Source organism: Acinonyx jubatus, chromosome X (assembly GCF_027475565.1).
Source record: "Acinonyx jubatus isolate Ajub_Pintada_27869175 chromosome X, VMU_Ajub_asm_v1.0, whole genome shotgun sequence".
NCBI lineage: Eukaryota > Metazoa > Chordata > Mammalia > Carnivora > Felidae > Acinonyx > Acinonyx jubatus.
The window spans coordinates 33,725,250-33,746,495 of NC_069389.1; the positions used below are offsets into that span (position 1 = coordinate 33,725,250).

A 21,246-nucleotide genomic window follows, 5' to 3' on the forward strand; every position below is an offset into this window, starting at 1 on the left:
TGTGTTAGGAGCAGGGACAAAGTTTGTTTGCTCATTTCCCCATATTGTACTTTGAAAATTTTTAAACTGCAGAAAAGCTGAAAGAATAGTATGTGAATAACTCTCTACGCTTCATCTAGATGGACCAGTTGTTAACATTTGCTGCATCTGCCTTCTCTCCCCCTCTCCCTCCCTCTCTGGTTTGCAATGTGTCCACATTCACACGCAGAAACGTGTCTTAACTGAACCATTTGTAAGATGCAGACATTGTGATGCCTTACAGCTAGATACATCAGCACATATCTCATAAGAGCAATGACATTCTCCTACAAAACTGCAATTCTCAAGAAATGCAACCTCAAACCAATCATATACTCTAATACACAGCCCATATTTAAATTTCCCCAGATGTCCCCATGTGCTTAATAGCTTTAAAAAAAATCTAGAACTCAAAGATTGTGAATTGCACGCAGTAGTCACATCTCTTTAGTCTCCTGTCATTTACAACAGTTCTCTCTGCCTTTTTGTGTCTTTCATGCATGACCTTTTCTAAGAGCCTAGGCCAGTTGCCTTGTACAACGAGCCACAGTCTGAGTACGGCTGATTGTTTCCTCAGGGTGGGATTCAGGTTGTGCATTGTGGGCGAGCATTCTACATGGGTAGTGTTACATCTTTCTTGCTGTGTCTCATCAGGAGGCACCTAATAGCTGTTTGTCTCATTATTAATGATGCTACGTTTTTTTTTAATGATGCTAAGTTTGATCTCTCCCCGAAAAAAGCACCTTTCCCCCTTCGTAATTAATCAGTAATTTGGAGGGGTGATGCTATGTGACTGTGTAAATATCTGGTTGTGAACAATGTCTTACCAGTTGTCACCCGTTAATGATCCTTGCCTGAATCAGTTACCCTGTTGTCAGTTACAACATATTAATTTCCTAAATTTTTCATACCTCATACATTTATTAGCTAGCCTTCATCTATGAAGAAGAGCTTTCCCTGTCTACTTCTCCACCTCCTCACCATCTTTAAAAAAGAATTACTATGGACTCCTTGATTCCTCTAAAAAATATATATATATATATATAGATAGATAGATAGATATAAATATATATGTGTGTGTGTATGTATATGTATACATACACACACACATATAGATATAGATATAGATATATAGATACAGATATATATTTGATGTTCTAGTCATCCCAAATCTGCCTAGTGGGAGCCCCTTTAAGCCAATTATTGTGTCCTTTTGGCATATCTCCCGTAGCCTTTGAGTACTTCTCTGCTTTCTGACATATTATTTTCCAGCATCATCTGGTACTCTCCTGAAGGACAGAGTTTTGGGAAGAAAGATGATGAGTTTAGTTTTGTGCATGCTGCATTTAAATTTGGCGTATCTCTATGATAACAAGTATCTGGTAGGCAATTGTGTATGCCAACTAGTAGTCTGTGAGAAGGATGTATAGCAAGATAATCCTTTCGATGGGAGAAGAAATGATTAGAGCTTCTATTTAGATTTATTTGTATCCGTTTCCCACACTTCTATTATAAATGTTTTATAACATACAGAGTAAATAAGTACAAGAATTCATGCATGTCACCTATAAATAAATAGCTATACACACAGAGGGGTCTATGCTGAATACTTAAAATAATAGCATGAACAAAAATATTTGGAGAACCTTGGTATAATTGTAGTTGAAGCTATAGGTTGAAAGAAGTCACCTGGAAGGTGTTTCTAGAATAAGAGGAGCAGAGGGTCTCGAATGGAAGCACAGGGAAGCCCCAACCCTCAGGACACGAGGAAAGGACTAAAGTAGACCCCTAGAAAGGGCACTAAGAGAAAGGCAGCCAAGAAGTAGGAGATAAACTTGGGAGAGTGGTGTTATCAAAACACACAGAGTGGTGGAAATGTCAGCAGTTCCAAATACTGAAGAGAAGCTAAGGAAGAGAGGCCCGGAATGTATCCACTTGACTTGGCAATATGGAGACCATCACGCTGTTGACTGATTGCAGTGTAGAAAGTGAGGACGACTCCAGAGCTGTGTCTGTGAAGGGAAGGAGAGAGATCAGAGAGGTCCTGGAAGAGTGTGCGGGACCGGCTACTGCAATAGTCGTGTCAGCTGCTGCAACAAATAGCCCCAGCTGTGAAGTGAGGATGATGCTAGAATACTGTGTGGACTCTTGAGAGGCGTGTGAAATAGTCTAAAGGGCTCGAGAGAAAGGGGCTGTGGGAGTCTGACTTGACACGGCTGATGGCAGAGGGCGGCACAAACACACAGTGGGCACGTATTTTGACAGCACGGTGCCGGGCACAGAGTACGTGCTCAATCAGTGTTCGCTGAATAACGATGGCCTTCAATTTTCCCCCACCGTGGCTGGACCCAGTCTGAAGTATTCTGGTGCTGCCCGAGGTAAGCCCAGACTGGTCTGGAGCAAAGCTGTAATGGACATGTCTGTCTTTAACACAGCCCGTTGTCCATCTGGGGTCCTCTCCAGTCCTGTTGGAGTGTCACTTCCATTCCAGGGCACACGGTCCCGTTCTGTGCCCCATCTGGCCCTTTCCCCGATTCCCCACCTGAGCAGAACCTTTCACTCTGAACCTCTCCATCTATTTCATCCATCAGCATCAGCTACTCTTGGGAGCCTCATTCTTTGCCAGGTAAAAATAGGAAAATAATCTGTGCTAGGGGGTGAGCGTGCTAATGCGCTCATAGGAAATCAGCTTTGGTCCCGTCTCGGGTGAGGAGTCAGGAAAAGGGACGATGTGCAGGGGCCAAAGAGGCTTTACTTGTTATCTGGGCTCTGCTGTCTCCTCTAGGTGAGGCCTGGGGCAGGTGCCTAAGTCTGCCAGGTGCGGTTTCCTCACCCATAAAACACTGATAATCTAGCCTGTAGGTCATGATGTGAATTAATCGAAATAATTCTCACAAAGTTCTTAGCATGTAATAGTAAACATGTTAATCAACCTTTTCATTCACTATGTATTGAGCGTGTACTTGGGGCCAGGCATTGTCCCAGGCACTGGGGATCTGGTGGTGGGGGTGGTGGTGGTGGGGAGAAAGAATCCAGTCCTTGCCCCCACGGAGCCCGCACTCTAGTGAGGGAGGAAAGAGCAAACAGATAAGTGTGTAACATACTGTCAGGTAATGAGTCCTGTGAAGGGAAAGAAAGGAAGGTGGGGCCTAGGGAATGTGTGGGAGGGTGAATTGAGGTGGGGGCTTGGCAAGACCCCTCTGAGGCCAGACGGTGAGCCCACCGCAATGGGGGTGGGAGCGCTCTAGGCACAGGGACGAGCAAGTTCCAGGGGACCTCGGCTGGGAGCACACTAGGAGAGCACCGTGAGAGTCTGTGCGCGTGCGTGCGTGTGTGCCCACGCGCGTGCGTATGTATGGGTAAAAGGGGACGAGATCAGAGGGGTGAGCAGAGGCTAGATCATTTGAGTCTTGGCGGCCACAGTAGGAACTTTTGATTCAGTTTTATTCTGAAGCTGTTAGAAACCATTGGACAGTGAGAACAGAGAGAGAGGACTTGTTTTGAAGTGAGCCCTTTGGCCGCTGTACGGAGAGTGGATGGCGGGGTGGGTACGAATGGAGCAGGGCGACCTATTAGGCGGCTCTCCCAGGGTCAGGCAGGAGAGGCGGTGGCATGTGCCAGGGTGAGAAGCGGTCAGGCTCAGGGTCTGTTTTACAGTTAGAGCTGGCAACATTTGCTGACGGACGGAGAGTAGAACAGAGAGAACAGAATCCAGGATGGCGTGCAGGCTTTCTGCCTGAGCAACTAGGTCTGTGGTGGTATCATTTTTTATTTTGGGCATATTAGATATTAGCAGCGGCAGCAGGAGCAGAAGCATCTTGACCTTCGAACCTGTTTAACGACTATCTGGAACACAGCCTGGAGAACAGAAGGGTCGCAAGGCCATGATCAGGGTTAGTAGACTAGTGAATGTTGACTGATTAGTGACACCGTGGGCATAGAAGCAGGGCAAGGTGGCTTAAATACTCAGTAGTGATCAACTTGGGCCTACACCAGCAGCAACGGCACCCGAGAACTTGTTGGAAATGCAAATTCTTGGGTCCCGCCCCTGACTTACTGAATCAGAAACTGTGCAGCGGGGCTCCGTGCTCTGTTCCAGGGGATTCTCATGCGCGCTGCAGTGTGACAACCACTGGCCTAAGGTATTTCTTTGCTGCTGGGAATCTGAAGAAGGCTGCAGAGGTCCCCAGGAATGGATCATCAAGCCCCAGAAGGTCTGGGTGACAGGAGACCTACACTTGGGAAAGGGAAAGGAAGTCAAGAAGGTGGGAGGGGGGCGGTGGGCGGGGAGGCGAAAGGAGGAATCGAAAAAGGGTACTGTTTGGGGGTGTTGAAGCCCCTGGAAATGGGCCCAAGGGCTGCGTGAAGAATCAGCTAGAAGCTTAGTAAACATAGCTTGTTGATACTTGTGTGTATATTCATTTAACTTGGTTGGCCCTTGGCATTTTAGGAGATTTTACTTTGAGAATTTGTAACCTTCCCAGCAGTCTGAATAGTTTAAAAGAAAAGGCCTTTTGAGTTGCCTGGGTGGCTCAGTTGATTAAGCAGCTGCCTCCTGATTTCAGTTCAGGTCAAGACCTCATGGTTTGTGTGTTCAAGCCCCACGTCAGGCTCTGTATTGATGGCGTGGAACCTGCTTAGGATTCTCTCTCTCTCCCTCTCTCTCTGACCCTCCCCTGCTCTCTCTCTCTCCCTCTCTCTCTGACCCTCCCCTGCTCTCTCTCTCTCTCTCTCTCTCCCTCTCTCAAAATAAATAAATAAGCATTTAAAAAAGAAAGGAGAAGGCATTTTTGGCACTCTTATGCACGCCGGGGCCAGAGTTTTAAAGGGAGATCACCTCCAAGACTAGCTGCTGAGGTAAAGATAAAGGATCACTCCCCCATCCCAAAACCTATTCTACAGATGTTCTTCCTAGACGGTGGACTGACTTTGAACTTTGGAGGGGTAGAGGCCTTATTTTTATAAGAGAGGCCTCTTTTCCTCCCCCACCCCCCGAGACAAAAAGCCAAAAAAGGCACCTCTCTAAAAGAAGGTCTTAAAATTGGGAAGTTTGAAGTGTTCCGGGCAATATGTTGGGCGTAGCACTGTCGGCTTCCCCTTCGTGCCACCGCCTCCTGGCCGGGGGTGGGGAGGGCTCTCTGATCCCTTACCCCGCCTGGGCAGGCAGCTGTGGGCCTTGTGATCGGCTGACCCATTAGTTCCCGTTCCCCGAGAGTGCTCACAAGATGACTGGATACACGCGCGTCCCAAGGTGCCGAGGAACACCTGGGGACGCACGAGGCCCGCGTCGTCTCTTGAACCGGAATTGAGTTCAGTGTCAGGGAAACGGCTTTCCAATCGAAAGCTTCCGGCATGCGTTGCCGTGGACCAGGTTGCCTTCTGTGCTCTGGTCAGGGTCTCTGTGACTGGCTCGTTGGCCCCCACGGACCCCTACTTTGCTTCAAGACTTTCTGCCGCTCCCGCCTTTGAGGCCGGCCACATGCCATCGGCACCACCCCTACCAGGGTCACTTTCCATTTCTCTGCCCATGTGACTTCTCAGCAGCTTTTGGCACCCTCCACGCAGAAAATGATGTTCCCTTTGGCATTCATGACCTCTGATCCACCCCTGACCTCCCTGGCTGCTAGCAGGCTCCTCCCACTCTGGCTGTTTCTTAAGAGTTAACACTCCAGGTTCTGCCCCCGGGCCCTCTTCTCTCGGTGGTCTTATCCGTTCCCGGGATTTCATCCGCTATCTGCCTATATTCTCATGTGTCCCAATCTCCACCTCCAGCCCAGACCTCTTTCCTGAATTTTAGACCCTGTGCTCCCCTGGAGTCCCATGGCCCTTTCCACTGCATGGAAAGTTGAGTTCCTCCCCTGCCCCTGGAGGCCTGCTCCCGGCCCTTGTCCCTAATAACAATGAATTGCTCCTGACCTTGAATTACTGCACCATCCTCCGGTCCCTCAAGCCTGACACCTGTGCACCGTCCTTACCTGCCTCTCCCTCCTCCCTCCCCATAACCAGTCACTCACCGAGTCTGCTTCTGTGAAATGTCTCCAGATTCATGACTTCTCTTGCCTCCAGCTCTAAAGTCATTAAGATCACTGTGCCGCCTCCTCTCTTGGTAACCCTTGGATCTTCACCACCTCACCACCGGCCCCCTGTGTCGGCTCACCCGTCAGCGTTCTCAGACAGAGAAGCTCTTCTCAGCAGACCCTTCCACCAGGTCTAGAGCTGGTCTGGGGTTGAGAGCCAGGTGGTTTCACATGGGTCCCCTCAGCAGAAACTCCAGGCGTGCCTGCACACTCCCCACCCTGGAGCCGATGACCCCCGCGAGCTGGTGGACTGTACGTCGACCCCCATTACCCAGCATATTATAAATGAACGTGAACTGATGAGACACGGTCCCGTCTGGCTCGGTAATCTTCAGCCTTGAGCAAAGTGAGAAAATAGCACCTGTTTCCAAACCCTTATCTGTGGAGCCTGGAACCTCCTCCCTCCTTCGAGTCCCTTGGGCAGCAGGTCTTGCTGCAATGGATCAGAGTGTGTCGCAAGGGCCGCTCTGAGGCACGGGGCAAGGATGAAATGGCACGAGTGGACACAGGGAGGATGCCCCTGGCCGGGGTCGAGGACTTTAAGGCGTGTGTGCTTCGGGGAGTCTATCTCAGTGTCGTGTGAGCGTCCCAAACCTGCGTGTCCTGTCTGGAAAGGAATTCAGACGTGCCACAGTATTGGGACAGTTGTAAAACTGGACCCAACGGATTGTCCCTTCACTTTGCCAGAAGGTAATTGCCTAAGCTGTGGGCATTCGGGAAGGAAACTGTTCCCCGTCCATTGAGCACAGTTCCTTTACCTAGGGATGCAGTCTTTCTGGTCGGTCCCTAAAAGAAATGAGGTATCTTAGTTTGGGTTTCCTGGGAGAGACACTTTGAGTCAGAGAGGCGCGTGTGGAAAGTCTATCGGGAGCACCCTTTGCCCTCTGCCCTCAGGAGCAACACCTATAGGGAGGGAGGGAAGCAGGATGAGGGAGAGGGATAGCCTTATAGAACTGTCCTGAATAGAGGCAAAGGGGCTGGGTCTCTGTACCGCCTCCCGCTCACCCTGCAAGGCCGTGTGACCTTGGCCAAAGAGGCCTCCCCATCAGCCAAGAGCAGTCTCCAGACTGGGACTCGGCCTCTGCCAGTCCCGGTGGCTGAGGGCCAGAGTGCCTGGGGGGGGGGGGGGGCGGGGGGCGGGGAATGTGGACACCATGGCACCCGCCACATATGGCTGAAAATGCAAACCCACCCGAGAAAAGCAACAGACTGTATTTTTCATGGCTACCAAGGAGTAAATGACTGATACCACAGTCTCTTTTGGTAAGGTTTGGATAAGGGCCATGGAAGTGGATTTGAGGTTGAGAGGAACAGGGACCAGGGTCGGGGAAGAGGAGAAGAGATCGTGAGGAAGGACAAGAGACCCTGGGCGGGAGAAGATCTCTCTGTTCCTGCTCTACCACTTGGTAAGCGGGGACTAGTGACGGCCACCTAATCTGGGGGCTTCAGTCTTTAGGGGAAAAAGGGGGAAAATACACATCGATGGCTGCTGCGAGGGATGCACCGATAAAAACGAGCGCTTCAGTAATTGGAAGTGAGATCTAAATTACCATGAGAATCGCGGTGCTCAGGGGTGGGAGAGGTGATTCTATGCACTCCCTTTACAGATGAGGCAACAGGTTCAGGGAGCAGAAGTGACTTGCCCGAGGTCCCCAGCTTGTCAGTGGCAAAATCAAAACTAGGCGCAAGGTCTCTCTGACTTGTGGTTCAGTGCTCATTCAGAACACCCAGCTTCTGTAGTCTTTGTGGGCTGCCTGCCTTCAAAGCAGCCCCAGGGCCCGGCAGACTTGGGGTTTTGGAAGCTCCTGTACTATGCAGAGTTCTGGTGCTGGTGCTCCTGCCAGCCGGAAGGCTGGCCAGCCAGAGAGGCCTCGAAGACATTTGCATTTGGGTGAAAGGGGCCGATGGTCTTGGACTCACAGCTGAAGGTTTTCTGGGGTGGAAATTAAAGTGGCAGCAGGAAGCAGAATGCGACCTAATTAGCAGTTTGGTCTCCGAGGCTGACCTCCTTTCGGGAAAGCTGGCACTCGTAGGAGCGTAAAGCAGCTGTCGCCTCTTCCCTGCCTGGCCAGGTGGGCTCAGAGCAGTGCCAGCCCAGCCGTCACCCCACGCCAGATGCCCTCCTGGAAAGAAGTCTCACCTCGCCCCCTAGAGCTCTCCATCCTATGGCTCCAAGGGGCTATGAAAACAAGCCACACTCCCAGCACGAAACCCCTTTAAAAGGCGGGAAGGAAGAGAGGGAACAAAAGCCTTTCATATCTCTGGGGGCAGGGGGGAGGCTGGAGGACTTGAACTGTGCTCAGGAGGCTAGGGGGCTGGGGGGGGGAGGAGAGAGGGGGCAGAGGGCGGCGCCATGCGTTCACCAGCGTCTCGCACCTGTTGTCTGCTGTGACCACACGTGCGGGCGACCCGGGAGCTGCAGCTAAACAGGCGAGCAGTGTAATTAATCCATTGTTTAGCATTATTGGAGCTCACTGCTGCGCGGATTCTTCCTGGCAGTTCTCCCAGCCCCACACGGGAGGTTGGGAGGTTCGTCAGCCTGACGGTGGTGGTGGTGGAAGGAGCAGCAGGGAGGGAGCAGGGAGGGAGCTTGGAAGGATTGAGACATCAGGTCCAGGGAAAGAATCCCCCCCTTCCCCCAAGGAGGGACACTGTGTAGCTCTCCTCACCCCCCCCCCTTCCGACAGCTAGGAAGTCGGTTGTCTGCCTCCTGCTGAGAAAGCTGGTTTCCGCCTTGGTCCTTGGAGGCCGGCTGAGCTGTGGATACTGAGTGGTTGAGGTTTGCCCAGAGGCCGGGCCGCTTCCTGCTGCCTGGCTTCTCCGCTGGTGTGTGGTCAGCGGCTTTCCCTGACATAAGTGCCCCAAGCACCATGACACGATCTTAATGGCCTCACCTGGGGGTAAGAGGCACCATTTTCACAGTTCTTACTAAGCACCAGGCACTGGTGTAAGCACGAGGCTTCTATTATATCATTGAATCTTTACAACATCCCTACTTAGGTAGGCGGTCTCTGCATCCCCATTTTACAGATGGGGTCAGACACACAGAGACACTAAGTCACTTCCCCAAAGTAGCACAGCTAATAAGCAGTAGAGGCAGGATTCAAACACAGAGTCTGGCTTCAGAGCCTGTGTACCCAACCTCTACAGGTACCATCCCTGCCTGGGACCGTGGTTCCTGGGTCATACGCCTAGCAGCAGTGGGGCATGAACAGTTTTTCTTGGTATCTTCATCCTTGCATCCACCCGCCAGAGGACATTTCCATTTCTGTCCCATGGATTCAGGTTACCTTTAGAGGGGCCTGGGAGTTTGCATTTTTTTAATGTTTATTTATTTTGAGTGTGTGTGTGTGTGTGTGTGTGTGTGTGCCAGCAGGGGAGAGGCAGAGAGAGGGGGAGAGAAAGAATCCCAAGCAGGCTCTGCACTGAGGGCACAGAACCTGACTTGGGGCTCAAACTCACAAACCGTGAGATCATGACCTGAGCTGAAATCAAGTGTCAGACGCTTAGGCAACTGAGCCGCCCAGGCAACCCTAAGAGTTTGCATTTTTAACCAGCACTCGGCATACCTTTCGTGAGTTAGTCTGTTTAGGAGGTCCTGGAGATACGGGATTACTTCAGCGCAGTGGTTCTCAAACAGGTGTGAAGAATAAACCACCACCATGGAGGTTACTGACGGCACTGCCAACCCCTCCAGCCCCCACATTTCTGGTTTTAGACCCACTGGTTGGGTTTTCTCACCCCCTCACTTTCGTGGATAAGGTAAGACTGCAGACCTCTTCGTTCCATCCTGGTGCCTATCTGTCCTGATGTGCAGCTCTGGGCTGAGGCAGCCCCACAGGGCTCACCGACCCTCAGAGGCACGGAACGGAGGGAGGCGCCCCGAAGTCCTTGCTGACGGAGCAGGGATCACAAAGCAGCTCCAGCGATCACTGCTCCTTAATCAGATGGTTATTGCATTGCCGGGGCTGGCTCTTGCTGGCTCTTAGCGTGCAGCCGCACCAGTCAGTACAGCGAAGGAGGCTTTTTTGCTTCCGTGAACCCATGGGGACAGTGGATGGTGCCTTCCTTTCTCTCCCAACTCCGGCACACTGAGAGGAGGAAAGCACATTCCTGGAACTGGACACCATCAGAGAATAAAACAGATGACCCAAGTTGGAAACCTATATACGGTCAAACCTTGGATTGTGAGTAACTTGTTCTGCAAGGATTCCGCAAGACGAGCAAACATTTCTAATAAATTTTAACTTGATAAACGAGCGATGTCTTGCAACGCGAGTGGTGTGTGATGACGAATGTCACATGATCACAACTGAGCCAATGTTGTCTCTCTTTCTCTCTCTCTCTCGCTGCAGGAGTGTGGGCGATTGTCTCCTATGCTTGGATGCTCCATCTCAGGCCGTGGCATTTGGCAGAAATCAGTGATTTTTCAGAACGTTGGAAGGTACCCACAACGGCACTAGTATATTTCTTGTCACTTCAAAGCACCTACGGCCAGTCCTTTGCTTTTCCATACAAGAGTGAGCTCAGGAATGCTTTGCTTCATTCCAGGTCAGGCTGCCTGCAGATACAGACCCTTTCCTCGGCTGCCTCATTGCCAGTTACATTAACTACAGTCTGTGACAACAGTTTATTAATACTGTACTGTGGTCAATATCTATGCGAGCGTATATGGTGACCCCATGCAGAAAAGTATTCCATGGAGCCTACAGACATAGTGACTCCGTTAGTGATAGTGGAAGTCATCCTACACATTAACCCTCCTCTCCCACGTCTGCCTCACACCAGTCATGAAGGTTTTCAGAGGTAAGTGCAGGTTAATGTGTTCATTTTTCTTTACGTTTTGTATTTTCTTTATGATTCTGTATTATATTACAGTACTGTACTCATTTTTATATGAATATTTTTGGGTGGTGGAGCACACATCTGAGTTTCGCTTTGATATACAAGTGCTTTGGATTACAAGCATGTCTTTGGAACAAATTATGCTCTCAAACCAAGTTTTTAACATATGTGTATGTTACCTATATATACATATATGTACGTATATACTTGCAAAGCCGTGACTCTTAGCTTGGGAGGCCAGGCCAATGAGTTGTTTTCTGAGTTAAGTGCCAGAAAGGGAAGTCCTTGGTGGTAATGCTAATTAAAACTAGCCCTTGGGATAGGACGGAGGAGTCCAAGCCTCCGTATACAATTGGTTAAAACAAGTCCCATTGTTTGTTGGTTAGGAAGGTGTCTTCAGTTAGGTCCAGTGACGGGGCTGGCATCCCGGCTTCAGTTCTGATACCTCCTGGGCAAATACAAGTATAGATCAAAAATCATCCTTTTACAACTTGCTGGGGCTGCTGGAATGACCCAAGTCTGCTCCCTGAGGTCACTTTGCGCCCCTCCTGGGCTGCGTGGCTCAGCCACCAGCAGCACGTTGGAAAGAAGGGCAGCCGATCCCAGGTCTTTGCAGGCCCAGCCTGGGGGTGATCCTTCCCTAGCTACAGGCAGACCAAAGCACACTTTCTGGGTGCAAAATTTAAGGAGGCACACAGTCTCAGGGTTCTGCAAGTACAGGGTCAAGCCTTGAGAATAAGTACCTCCTTAAGTTTTGCACTGGCCTCTGTCTAAGTCCCACTGTCTTCCAGGCTGTAAGGGAGGATGTTTTCAGTGTGTGGGTCCAAGCTAGAAACGTTCTCACTGGATGAACTATGGTTTCACTCCCTCCGGATCCATGCGATTTCCAGTTGTTCTTGGTTCCTCCGTGGTAGAAATGAATAGGGGGTGTTTCCTGGGACCAAGAGAAGAGAGTGGGAAGGCATGCATCTCAGAGTGTGTCAGATTTTGTTTTTAATTTTTTAAGTTTATTTATTTGTTTTGAGCAGGGGCAGGGAGAAGCAGAGAGAGAATCCCAAACAGGTTTCCCACTGTCCGCACAGAGCTTGACACGGGGCTTGAACTCACAAACTGTGAGATCATGACATGAGCCAAAGCCGAGAGCTAGACGCTCAACCAGCTGAGCCACCCAGGCACCCCAAGGTGTGTCAGCTTTTGACCACGATCTACCTAGTTCCATGGATTTTACTCATGGCCAGGCCACAGCGGTAGAGAAAGTCTGTCCCATTACAGGGCTGACCTGAGTATTCTCTTGCTGTTCCATCCGGGCAGAAACATTTTGTTTCAGGAGACGTTTATTTGAAGTCTCGGGCCACGCGGAAATTAGTCCTATCAGAACTTACCTATAGGATTCTCCTGGCCAGTCATAAAATAGCACCAGCTGGACAAGTGTAGGAAAATAGTTTCCTGACTCCCGTTTCCTCAGTGTGGCTCCTTTTACAGTTTCCAGAAAAGCACTTGAGCCCAATCCCAGGTACGCTAATTCGCAGGTAGACACGGGCCTCTGACGGTCTTCACGAGCCACCGAATCTTGCATGCCCCTGACTCTGCGTTGAATTGAGCCCCCATCATCCTGTTCTATTTTTTTTTAATTTTTTAATGCTTATTTTTGAGAGAGAGAGAGAGACAGAGCGCAAGCGGGGGAGGAGCAGAGAGAGAGGGAGACGCAGAATGCAAAGCAGGCTCCAGGCTCCGAGCTGTCAGCACAGAAGCCGATGTGGGGCTTGAACTCATGAACTGTGAGATCATGACCTGAGCTGAACTCGGATGCTTAACCCACAGAGAGCCACCCAGGCACCCCCATCCCGTTCTATTTTGAATGGCCTGTCATGAAGGCCAGCCGGTGTGGACAACCATCTTGGTCCCAGTGGTTATGCCTCTCACCCAACACATTGAGCCAGGGCTGACTCATGATCATATCTTCATCCGGAGAAGAAGCAGTCATTCCTGTGTAATTGAAATTGTCCTTGTTGGTCTACCTGGCAATTTTCAGCTGTTTCTTCTTGTTCCATCCTTCAAAGACACAGGGAGGAGCCAGCCACCAGCCGCTCAGTAATAAGCCTTCTTGTGGGGCATCTGAAAGACACCTGGGAAAGTGCAGGGTTAATGTGAGAGCCTCATTCCGATTCATTCATGCAAGGACCTCAGGAAGTTTTGTTGTTGAATTTTTTCCCGAACATCAACTATGCATAATGAAGTCAGTGCAGGATGGGCTTTAAGCCCAAATTCACTTGCTTTGGGATTCGTCACTCAGGCTCCTATATTAAATTCACCTTGGGGTCTATGGTAAATTTTATTAAATGTGACTTTCCTCTTTACGGCTAGCATAAACATTTATTATACATCCTGTGATATATGTTTCCAGGAAGTAAGGAAATGCAGTTGTGGAAAGATATGATTCCCAACTGATTTGAAATATAGACGAATAGCATGTTTTAGAAAGGGGCCGGAACTTTAATGGAAAAAAGTAGTTATCAGATTTTTTTCCTTGGCTTTCTCTGTCTTCTCTTCTGGCACCAGTTAAAGGAACATTTCTCAGCCCTTCTCCCCATGCACACAAAAGATGATACCTGATATGAAATGCTGTGAAATCCTGCTTCATTAAAGCCCACAAAAGCTAATGCACAGCTCCCCTCACACTGCCCTAAAATGGGAACAAAGAGGCAGAATAATGTCAAAATAGAACACAAAGGAAAAGAGTTTGTCCTCTGGGCCCGGGAGATGAAAGATATCAGGAATCATCCGTGAATGTTGGGCTGGGCCGATGTTTCTAGGGCTCATTTCGTGGATGATGGGGGATTGTCAGACCGGGCAGCCCGTGTAAACACAGCAAGGGTGCGGGCAAGGCGCTCCAACAAGGGCCCAGGCAGTGTTCCTGTTAACAGTTCGGTCACCGGCAACAAGAAGGACTATGTGTGTCAGGATAGGGACAGATGACCAATCAGGGCAGACAGACTTCCACTCACTTGCTGCACGACAGAGTACCCCCCGAACAGCAGTGTCGTCTAGGGAGCTTGGTTGGGGGACCAAGGAAACAGGCAGTTTCGGGCTGTGTTCTGGGTTCTTCAAGGGAAGTGGCTGTAAGAGAAAGCACATCCTCTAAGAAGCCGTGTCGCTGCTGGTAGCATAAACAACCCTGAAGACCAAGCCACTTGGCTTCGTGGCTTTACTAATGGTGGGTGGTAGATCATGGATGGGGTTGGTGCATTCCATCAGGTCAGAACACGACCCCTGGAAAGGTGAGCGGGCAGATTCCGAGTAACCTCGTCGGCACCACCAAGGAATGGTAGAGCTACGGTTTGAAATCGAGCACGATGGGACACAGTTATACGATACTGTCCGTAAAAGCAGTGACAGAACACAGCCTGGACCCTTTCCACCAGCCTGTATTGCCGCCTCACTTAGACTCCTGGATGCCCCTTCAACCTTCTTCCTCTTGCAGTATTCTACCATCCACAGCTAAAGCCAGTTCCTAGGTGCTGGCCCTGGACCCCGTGAAAAGAGAAACGATGAGGGCTGGACAGCCACTGGGATCCTAGCTTCTCTGCTTGGCAAGTGAGGCCGTGTCTTCCTTGGATTACTCAACGCCGAGCCAGAAACAAGTATTTGAGAAAGGGTAGTTCTGGGGGGGGGGGGGGAGAGGGGAGTGATTCCAGAGGGCAAGAGTGGGGGAGGGGGAGAGTGGAGACAGGGATGGAGAGAAAGTCAATACAAGGGAGCATTATCAGGGCCTAGATCTTCCAGGGCTTCCTAAGAAGCAAATAGAATGCCTCCCAAAAATGTCTCCTAAAAGATGGGAGGCAGGAACATTTGTTCCCTGGCTCCCATCCGGCCGAGGGCTAGCCCTGAACTTCTGAGCTGTGCCTGCAGTGGCCTGGGACTCATAAGTGCCTTGGGGCAGAGAGCAAAGGCATGGTGCTCATTCTTGGTGATGCTCATGAGCCTCAGCTGACCTTGAACTGTCCACCCCGGTCACCGTTAGAATCAGAGACTGTGACCAATAGGACGTGTGACAGGGCACCAGGCACATGGACTACAGGAAGTGTGTCTGCAGCACGAGGAGATAATATGCTACCACAGGGGAGCCAAAACTGAAGGGAGCTTGGACAAAAGTCCTCTCGGCAAATAAGCTGATCTGGGAGGATTCAAACTGACAGAAGTAAGAAGAGCTAGGGAGGGTTGCTGGGAGTTGGGTGGGGGATACTGTCAGGGAAAAGGGCAGAAGTCCTTCTGGATACCCAGCATCCTGTGCATTATAATGCACTTGAGCCCTGACCCAACAGAGTCCTCAACATGAGGTCATAAAGGAGGTGAGACCATACTTTAATGAGATTTTCTGGTTCCAACCTTAATAAACCTCTGTGGGTAGGGACCAGGATGGCCTACATAGTATTGATTTGGGGGCTACGGCAGGGTCATGCCTTTGTGAGAGTATTTAGAAAGCTTGCAGTGCAAGGAATGGGGTGTCGGGAAACAGGGAAGGCTTGGACCAGAATCCTGATTAGACTTTTGGAGCTATTTGCCCTACAAAGCCAGAGTCTAGACATTGCTGCTTCTCCCTGCCACAGAGCACGCTGGGAACAGTTGAGGGTCTGTGAGGTGCTGCAAACTCAAACTTGCAAAAAGAAAGGAAACGTCCCTCGTGCATGTATATGGTAAACGCTTCGAGAGAGAATCTGAAGATTACAAGCCTCTGAGATGAGTAGGATGAAGTCTGTCTGGTTGAGCTGATTAAATATTATGAAAGGATCACAGAAGATACACATGGCCAAGACCCATTAAGTCGTCCCTCAGCAATGCACTCGCGCCTCCAAATACCACAGGCTTGGAAGTTACAGTGGCCGTATATTATTGGCCTTTTCAGTGTCCCTCCTCTGGAGAACCGATTTCACCTCCATTCTAGGTGGTTCTGGTAGGATATCAATCACACCTGCCCACCTCCATCATCACATGCTCCAGCCGCAGAGGGGTCGTGGAAGGACTGGCCAAACACTTCCATTACTCTGATCACAGCAATGCCTTCCACGATGGGTGTGTGACTTAAACAGGAACAATCGAAGTGTTCACTGAGATTTGATATATGGATGCTGGCAGAATGAGGGTTTCTCATCTGTTTGACGGTGAAGCTTCTTGGAAATAAAGCAACACCAAGACGGAAGAAAAGTTGAAAGGTGGAGAGACTGAAAGATACCGTGGAGTCCAGGATCCAACCGTGTGTGATGCCACTGTCTCTTCCAACCTCCCGGTTATGTGAACAAATAAATTCCCTTTGTGCTTAAGCTAGTCTGGCTTGAATTTCTATCATTTGCAACGGAGAGACTATCTCATACGGTATTTACTGAGCACATAAGGTGGTCCGTGCGAGATATAGTGAGTTGAATGTTGGTTCCCAAAGGCTATATTCCTGTCCAGAAGCTGTGAATATGGTTTATTTGGAAAGCGACTCTTTGCAGACTTAATTCCTTTAGGGATCTCAAGATGAGATCTCTTGGATTATCGGGATGGGCCCTAAATCCAATGATGAGTGTCCTTATAAGAAACACAGATTAGAGACCCATAGACATAAGAGGAGAAGATACAGACACACAGAAGAGGAAGCCGTATGAAGACAGAGGCCGAGATTGGAGTGATATACCCACAAAAAATGCTGGCAGCCCCCAAACGCTGGCAGAGGTGACGAAGGATTGTTCTCTAGAGCCTCCAGAGGGAGTACACACCTGCTGATACCTTGATTTCATACTTCTGGCCTGCAGGACTGTGAGAGGATAAATTTCTCATTATTTGAAGCCACCTAATTTTTGATAATTTGTTATGGCAGCCACAGGGAACTAACATACTTGGTGCTTGCCAACAATTCAAATTTGAAAAGAAAGCATTGCTGCTCTGGAGATAGGGGCATACCTTTATTTATTAGTTATTTTAAATAACTATTATACAATAACTGTGTTAATGGACTTACGGGTGAAGAAGAATGGCTCATGCAATGGGGTCATATTATAGATGCAGAACTCTCTGATAGTTAAGATTTGATATATGTGTTCAAATCCTGGCCCACTACTTGCTCCACCATATATAGCTGTGCAACCTTGGGTAAGTTGCTTAACCATTCTGGGCCTCAGTTTCCCAATCTGTAAAACAGGAATGGCAATAATACTTTATTCATAGCATGGTAATGATAGTTAAGTGAGATAACATACATTAATTTCTTGGAACAGAGCCTCACACATGGTAGGTACCTAATAAATGTTATTCTGGAGGAACTACCTTGTAACGTAACGGCTCCAGGGAAATAGAAAAAATGTGGGGAAATCACAGAGAAGGAGAAGCTTGTGAACGTGACCCCATAAAGTTGTTTATGAATTTCTGTGATCATCCCATACCTGTGCATGCACGGATGTGATCCTGAACAGTGTACTAAAGATATCGAGAACTGAACAAAGAAATAGACCAATGTGCAGGCCAAAGACTGGCCTATGGGTCAGGCACACATGAGACAGGTCCACATCGTATAGCAAAGGCTTTGAAAACAGAACTGACATTGAAACCACAGCCCAGGGGCACCTGGGTCGCCCAGTCGGTTAAGCGTCCAACTCTTGATTTCAGCTCAGGTCATGATCTTGCAGTTCTGAGATCGAGCCCCGTGTGCTGTCAGCACAGAGCCTGCTTGGGATTCTGTCTCTTCGTCTCTCTCTGCCCCTCCCCTGCTCTCACATGTGTTCTCTCTCTCTCTTAAAATAAATAAATGAATATTTAAAAACAAAAAAGAAACCACAACCCACAGGAGGCTGGTCAAAATCGGCAGCCGGAATGCAACTAGGTTTATTGTCTACTAAAACAAAACACAGCAACATTCTCCACAAGATTTAAATAAGAACCAGAATCTGATAACATTCAAAACGTCTAGATGCAATCCAAAAATGACTCAGTATACAGAAAACCAGGATATAATGGTAAGATGATACAAATGCTGGAATTGCCAAACTGAGATTTGAAAATAGCCATTGTAAAAAGACTTCAGGAAGTAAGGGCAAACACTATCGAAATGAATGGAAAGGTAGAAAATCTCAACAACATCAAAAATAGAAGATATATAAAAAAAAAACAGTGGGAGTTTTAGAACAAGAAAATACAATAACTCAAATAAGGAAAAAAAAAAACCCGCCTCACTGGATAGACTCAATAATACAATGTAGATCGTGGCAGAAACGATCAATAGAAATTAACCAATCTGAGTAATAGATAAAAAGACTGAGAAAAAATGAACAAAGCCTCGGGAACTCTGGGGAAATACCAAAAGGCTTTATAATTGTGCCATCAGAATCCCAGAAGAAGAGGAGAAAGAACTCTATGTTGAAAAAATAATGGTTGAAAATTACCGTTTGATAAAATACATAAACCTATAGATTCAAGAAGATGAGTGAACTCCAAATAAGATAAACGCAAATAAATCTATAGCCAGACACAGCATAATCAAACTACTGGAAATTAAAAACCAAGAAAAAACTGTCAAAATCAGTCAGAGAAAAACAATGCTTTATTTATAAGAGAACAATTATTCCAATGACTGTGAATTTCTCCGCAGAAGCCACAGAGGCCGAAAGAAAATGACACAGTACTTCTCAAGTGCTGGAAAAACAAGAATAGTTAACTGAGAATTCTATATCCAGTGAAAAGTATTCTTTGGGAGTAAAGGTGAACTAAAGATATTCTTAGATGAAGGAAAAGTAAGAGAATTCATAGCCAGCACACCTGTGCTGAAATAATTGCTAAAGGAATTTCTTCAGACAAGTGAAATGATACCAAGACGAAGCTCAGGACATTAGGAATGTGGGACGAGCAACAGAAATAGTAATGTAAATAGTAAATAATTATTTACTATTACTAAAGGATTTACTGAGTAGGTAACATTGACTATTTCTCTCCTCTTGAGTTTTTAAAGATATGTTTGACAGTTGAAAGGAAATGTATAGTGTTGTTTAATGGGGTTTCCAGTGTTTTTAGATGCAATATATAAGACAATTACGACATAAATGTAAGAGGGTACAGGGACCTATTCAGTGTTAAATTTCTTCATTCCACTTGAAATAGTCAAATATTGATTCTAAATAGAATGGGGAAAGCCAAATATGTATATTCTAATACTTCGAGCAACCAAAGATCTCCCAAAGGAGATATAGTAAACAACAATAGATGAATTAAAACATATATTTAAAAATGTTCAAATAACCAAGAGAAGGCAGGCAAGGAGAAGCAAAATAGTGAAAAACAGAGGGAACAAACAGAAAATGACATTGTAGAAGTCAAAACGTTTTCATAATTATATTAAATACAAATGGTCTAAACATATCAATTGAAAGAGACGGTCAGCATGGATTCTTTTTAATGACTGAACTGTATGCTATTTACAAGACACTCGCTTCAAATATAATGATATAGCTAGGTTAAAAGTAGAAGGATGGAAAAATACATGGACTGATCAAGAGAAAGCTGGAGTGGCTACACTAATACTGATAGACTTCAGAGCAAAGAAAATTACCAAGGGTGAGGGAGGGAAGCACATACTGATAAAAGAGTCAGTTGCCGAGAAGACAGGGCAACACCGTATGAGTATGTGTCTAATGACAGAACACCATAGTACGTGAAGCAAAAACTGACGAAAAGGAGAACGAGACGAATCCACAACTATAGTTGGAGACTTTGACACTTCTGTCTCAGAAATTGACAGACCTAGTACACAGAAAATAAGGCTATAGAGGAAGTTAGCAGCACCATCAACCAACTGAATCTAATAGACATTTTTAGAAAATGTTACCGAAAACCATCGGAATACAGATTTTCAAGTAAACATGGAACATTCACCAACGGAGACCATGTCCTAGGTCATAAGATAAATTTTAACAAATGTAAAAGATTTACAATCAGAGTATGCTCTCCAACCATAATGGAATGAAACCATAACTCAACAGAAAGGTAACAGGAAATTTTCAAACATTTGAAAATTAAACACACACTTCTAAACAATCCTATCAATCCAAAAAGGAAGTCCCAAAGGGAAATTAGAAAATATTTTAACTAAACATAAGTGAAAATAAAATATTCAAAACAAACAGTGCTTCGAAGGAAATTTCTGGCATTAAATGCTTATATTCGATAAGAAAAGGGGCCTAATTAAATCTAAGCTTAAACCTTAAGAAGCTAGGAAAAGAACAAAATAAGGGCAATGTAAACGGACAGAAGAAGATAATAAAGGTAAGACAAAATAATGAAAATGAGAACAGAAAAACAATAGAGAAAATCCGCGAAACCAAAAGATGTTCTTTGAAAAGATTTCCACAATGATAAATTGCTACCAATATTGACAAGGAAGGACAAAAAGAAACCAATTGCCAATGTGGGGAATGGATGAAGGGGATATTATGACCTGTTCCACCCACATGGATTTGACAAGTTAGTTGAAATGGGCCAATTCCTTACAAACCACGAATGACCAAAATTCACCTAAGATGAAATAAATAACTTGTATAGTCCTGTAACACATTAAAATATTAGTGGAAAATCTTTCAAGAAAGAAATACGGAGGCCTAGATGGTTTCACTGGAGAATTCTACTAAACACTTAAGTAAGAAATAGCACCAATTCTATGCAATCTCTTCTGAAAATATAGAAGTGGGGATTTGGAACACTTCCAAATTCATTTTGTGAGGCCAGCATCACCCGATACCAAAATCAGACAGAAGCAATGTAAGAACAGACAACTACAGACCAATATCTCACATAAACAAACACACAAAGAACCCTCAACAAAATATTAGAAAGTTGAATCCAGTAGTACTGACTGCAATCCTTCCAAGAGCCCCAAAGAACTGGTGGGCGCTTCCTCCATATTCTCCCTCTGACTCACCCCAATAGTAAAATCAAGTTGGCAGAATTTCCCTGGAAGGAGCTTTTCTACGCATCTAGCTGCCACCGGAGGGATGGGCCCCCAAATCACCTACTTTTTGATAGCCATTGGGACTTGTGTTCATGAGTCCTACAGGATCACAGCAAACAAAGAAGCCGTTTCTAAATGAGCACAGAAACACCCTCTGTGGCTACATACCCAGATTCAGCACAGAGGAAGGAGAAGATATGCCCATGTCTTAGCTGCTGCCTGAGGGTCCAGCTTCTAATCACCACCCATCTAGGTGCTGATGGCGAGCCACCTGTTTGGGACACTAATGAGTCTCGGCACATCCTCAACTACTGGACGCCACTAAGAGCAAAGATG

General features: G+C 47.2%; 2 long non-coding RNA genes across 7 annotated transcripts in view; one reads left to right on the forward strand and one right to left on the reverse strand.

The window, feature by feature from the left end:
- Positions 1-21,246, forward strand: part of LOC113597566 (uncharacterized) — a 267,813-nt gene that overhangs the window by 221,984 nt on the left and 24,583 nt on the right. For all 6 annotated transcript variants that reach the window (XR_008290078.1, XR_008290081.1, XR_008290082.1 and 3 more), the window contains 2 exons: positions 10,451-10,539; positions 10,647-10,901. This is a non-coding gene — a long non-coding RNA (uncharacterized LOC113597566). The remainder of the gene's footprint in view (positions 1-10,450; positions 10,540-10,646; positions 10,902-21,246) is intronic.
- LOC128311585 (uncharacterized) lies at positions 1,141-6,507 on the reverse strand. Its single transcript, XR_008290085.1, has 3 exons — positions 6,033-6,507; positions 4,076-4,250; positions 1,141-2,030 (listed from the first exon to the last, which is right to left on the reverse strand). It is a non-coding gene; the product is annotated as an uncharacterized LOC128311585 (long non-coding RNA).